At 40.7% G+C, this 5,000-nt stretch overlaps 1 protein-coding gene across 3 annotated transcripts in view; it reads right to left on the bottom strand.

The window, feature by feature from the left end:
* The window catches only part of LOC106870526 (neuromedin-U receptor 2), a 133,018-nt gene that overhangs the window by 50,697 nt on the left and 77,321 nt on the right, over nt 1–5,000 (bottom strand). The window lies entirely within an intron of this gene.

The following is a 5,000-nucleotide window of genomic DNA, read 5'->3' on the forward strand; positions in this document are numbered from 1 at the left end:
TGTCTTTTTCTTTTTCTTTTTCTTTTTTTTTTTTTTTTTGGTCGTCGTCATCGGTTTTGTTGTCGTCATCCTATATATTCCTGTCAGCTCTGTTGGCACGGAAATAGCCAGAAGGACGCCAAGAATCAGCCCATGTGTTTGCAATTTTATGCTCATGTGTCTGACAGTTACCTGGTGCACGTGGAATTTATATCTGCATAATGGAATAGCCGAAATACTATAATAATAATAATAATAATAATAGTAATAATAATAACAATAATAATAATAATGGTAGTAGCAGCAGTAGCAGCAGCAGCAACAGTAGTAGTAGTAGTAGTAGTAGTAGTAGTAGTAGTAGTAGTGGTGGTGGTGGTGGTGGTGGTGGTGGGTTCGAAATTTAGACACGAGGTTAGCAATGAATGCGGACGCGTTTAGCAGGATTTTTTCAGGGTTCTTTTTTTGTTTTTAATTTTTTAATTTTTTTGTTTTTATGTTTTGTTTTTACATAAAATGCAATTCACATACTGAGGTCGACGACATCGACTTCACCCACCCCCCGCAAGATTTCAGTAGTCATGTTAAAAAAGCAGTAGTAGTAGTAGTAGTAGTAGTAGTAGTAGTAGCAGCAGCATCAGCAGTAGTAGTAGTAGTAGTAGTAGTAGTAGTAGTAGTAGTAGTAGTGGTGGTCGTCGTCGTCGTCGTGGTGGTAGTAGTAGTAGTAGTAGTAGTAGTAGTAGTAGTAGTGTGCCGAGGTCGACTTAGCGCTCCATCATTGCGGGGTCGATAAAAGAAGGACTAGTCACGTATTGAAGTCAATGTAATCGACTAGCTCCCTCCCCACAAAGCTTCAAGCATTTTGCCGATAACTGAAACTATTTGTATTGAGTGAGAGAGCGGCTCATGCTCTCAATCTAACGCTAGGGTACAAATATACGAAGCAGCTCAGTATACCCATTATGACTACCCTTCTGACATGGGTACACATGCATCATAACTATATGTGCGCAGCATGGTGATCTCATATCAAGATAAACAGCGCAGTACCTTGCAGGTGGGGCCCAATGAGAATTTTCTTCAGGTCGACTCACCCATCCTATTCAAAAGGACCCTGAAAAAGGATTGTTTAAGGATGATGAAACACTCATGTTTCCAAACGTGAAATATTCAAACCCCCAAAGAATTCCTCTCAACATATGGCTATGATGCTCCCCACTATTCCTGCTCGTGATCAGAAATTCACATATTGTCAGACACTAAGGGACATGCTCAAGTGATTATGGTCAAGCAACTGACAAACAAATCAGTGGTATTAAGCAGAATATTTGCTGCAGCCCATTTTTTGCACCAAGACAGAACGTGTACATTCTGAAAATACCGCACTGACCCAAATGGAAAGTGACGGCAGCCACACTTCAATGCGGAATGAGGCTGCATGCCAGCCCTTGAAGAGATCCTCGTCGACTAAGCCCTGATATTTCCATTTCTTTTCTTGTTGGAAAATATCGAGTCTGTCTTCCCAGGAAATTGTAAGTTTGACCACGATTTTGTTTCGACTTTCCCGGAGAGCAGAAACAAGTCTGGTCAATGTGATGCTACTACTAGCTTTTCTGGGAAGACAGGTCTGCCCCTCAGTCCACTTGCGTCTCCAAGTCTAGAGCTGAGGTTGAACACAAAATAATTGAAACAGACGATATAATTTATCCTTCAAAAAAAAAAAAAAAGATTGTGGGTTTGAGGCTTGTTTCTCAACATGGTTTTGAGCTCAATATCACGCGAGCTCCTTGACCATTCAACCGTGCCTGCGCCTTTCGTTGTTGAATTTGCAAGAACGTCATCCATCTTCGCCCGTTCTGTTACCCATTTGTTAGTCTGTTTGCCTTTAATGGCACGATTAATTCTCGATATGATATGTAAAGACGAAAAAAAAACATAACATAATATAACAAAAATACTTTCCGAAATATTAGCCTCAAGGGTGCAAATTCTTTGTCGAAGAATCTAAAGTTTAATTATATTGACAACGGTATTTGACTGGTATTTATTTTATTGATCCGAAGGAAGAGGAAACAAGGAGAAAGATTGTTTCTCCCGGTTGGATTAGGACTCAGAATGTAAATAACATAACTAAACAATGCCAGACATTTTTATCACAGTATTGCCGGTTCTGCCAACAACATGATTGATAACAAGTGAGCTAACGAGAAAGCTTTATGAGTCGCTTGACCTGCTAAAAATAGCAGTCAACTATCTCTCAGATCATTTGAAATACAGGATATGAAATATTGGTTTCAAATTTTGGCACAAGGCCTGCATCTTCGGGAAGGGAAGCAGTTGATAACATCGACCCCAGCGTTCAACTAGTATTTAATTTATCGACCCCGAAAGGATGAAAGGCAAAGTCGACCTCGGCGGAATTTGAACTCAGAACATAAAAGACAGACGAAATATCGCTAAGCATTTCGCCCGGCGTGCTAACGTTTCTTATTTAATTATTGCCCACAAAGGGCTAAACATGGAGGGGACAAACAAGGACAGACAAAGGGATTAAGTCGATTACATCGACCCCAGTACGTAACTGGTACTTATTTAATCGACCCCAAAAGGAGGAAAGGTAAAGTCGACCTCAGCGGAATTTTAACTCAGACGAAATACCGCTAAGTATTTCGCCCGGCGTGCTAACGTTTCTGCCAGCTCACCGCCTTTAAACTCAAATTTAATGACGAACTAAATATCGTGAGGTTCTTTGTCCGGCGTGCTAACGATTCTGCCAGCTCACCGGCCTTTTAAGGATATGAAACATTAGACAATGCTGAATAAGATGCCCCTAAAAACAAAAGATTGGATGTTCACGTCTGGAGTGCTTTTGATCATAGATTTGTTCAATCACAGTTGTTGTTGTTGGCACTCCGTCGCTTACGACGTCGAGGGTTTCAGTTGATCCGATCAACGGAACAGCCTGCTCGTGAAATTAACGTGCAAGTGGCTGAGCACTCCACAGACACGTGTACCCTTAACGTATTCTCATGGATATTCAGCGTGACACAGTGTGACAAGGCTGACCCTTTGAATTACAGGCACAACAGAAACAGGAACAGGAAGAAAGAGTGAGAAAAAGTTATGGTGAAAGAGTACAGCAGGGCTCGCCACCACCATCCCCTGCCGGAGCCTCGTGGAGCTTTAGGTGTTTTCGCTCAATAAACACTCACAGCACCCGGTCTGGGAATCGAAACGGCGATCCTATGACCGCGAGTCTGCTGCCCTAACCACTGGGCCATTGCGCCTCCTCAATCACAGTAATTCAGACAAACTGCTGCAGCTGCAGTAATAGTAATAGAAGTTAATACCAAACGAAAGACAAAGAAAGAAACAAGCAATCAGAGAAAGAGTTATTGGAAAGTTATAAAATGATAGACTCAATGTGATGTTATGTTTGATTTATGTGTTGCGTTAATGAGTGTGACGTACACAGGACAAATAGTTCTATGGCGTCCTTATAAAATAATGGCCGTGAAATAACGCGCACGGCAAAATATAACACATAGGGGAGAACGTGTGTGCACGCGTGCGTGCATGTTTGCGCGGGAGCGTGTGTTTGAACACACGCATGTGTATATGTTTATGTGTGTGTCTGTGCGTGCGTCTAGTACGTTTGTACGTTTGTTTAGTGTGTGTAAATGAGAGTGTGTGAGTTTGTTAGAGGGTATGTGTGTGTGTGAGTGCGAGTATGGGAGTTTTTGAGAGTGTGCGTGTATTTGTGTTTGTGAATGTGCGCGTGTCTTTGTGTTAGTGTGTGTGTGTGTGCATTTGCGTGTGTCTGTATTTGCGTATGTATATGTGTTTTCGTTAAGGCTGGTCATTGTATATGGCAAAAGAATATTTGTGTAACAATGTAAAGATGGTAGATAGTAAGGTGCACTTGTAAAATAGACGCAAAATTTCGTGCTTAAAAAAATATATAAGGAATCGTATGTGCGTGAGTATATGTATGTGCCGATGCTTGTATGAGTGTGTGTGTGTGTGTGTGTGTGTGTGTGTGTTCATGCGCTTGTTTACGCGTGTGTGCGTATTCGTGCGCGTGTTTGAGTGTGTTTATAAACTCTTGTTTATAAATCATATATATGCGAACAGGCGTGGTTGAGTGGTAAGAAGTACACTTCCCAGTCATGTGGTTCCGGGTTCAGTCCTACTGCGTGACACTTTACGCAAGTGTCTTCTACAATAGCCTCGAGCTGACCAAAGCTTTGAGAGTGGATTCGGTAGACAGAAACTGAAAGGAGCCGGTGTATGTATGTATGTATGTATGTGAGTGTGTCGTTGTGCTTGTGTTTATCTCCCACTATCACTGGAAACCTGTGTTAGTGTGTTTACGTTCCCGCAACTTTACATTGACACCAGTAATAACTAGAGCACTTGGTGTGTATAAGATTGGATTTTCAGAAAGAGAAATCAGCCAACTGACTCGCACAGTACAAATACAATCTGTAAGCGGAACAGTGAAATTATGCAAGACTTTTTCAAGGTTTAAAATGTGTCATAGTTTTTGTTATCTACGTTCCAAAGATGGAACTCTGTATCTTTGTTAGAAGCCAGCTCCTTCAGAGGAAGAATTTAAATGATCAAAAACAAGATACATATATACATACATATATCTTCTGGGACTTCAAACAAACTACATGCACTATTATGAATATCTTATTCAACATCAACAAAACGATAAAATCTCTGTAGAATTGTAGTTCTAATAATAATAACTTTTGCACTCTCCCTGTCAGCAACAACTAGGTAAAATTAGGTCTTTCGCAGAGGGAGCACACAAAAATAATATCAGACAATCAGACAATTATTGCAAGGCTGTTCAGAAACAGACGCTTAAAAATAGTATTGTTACCAACATTTTGTTTCCTTTATTACTCTAATGAATTCACTATCTTAAATAATTGAACTTATCGTCTCAATTTTCGTTAAGCATATTTTGGGAGAGGAGCCAGTCGATTAGATCGACCCCCAGTTCACAACTG

Source organism: Octopus bimaculoides, chromosome 6 (genome assembly GCF_046866305.1).
Source record: "Octopus bimaculoides isolate indiv1 chromosome 6, ASM4686630v1, whole genome shotgun sequence".
NCBI lineage: Eukaryota > Metazoa > Mollusca > Cephalopoda > Octopoda > Octopodidae > Octopus > Octopus bimaculoides.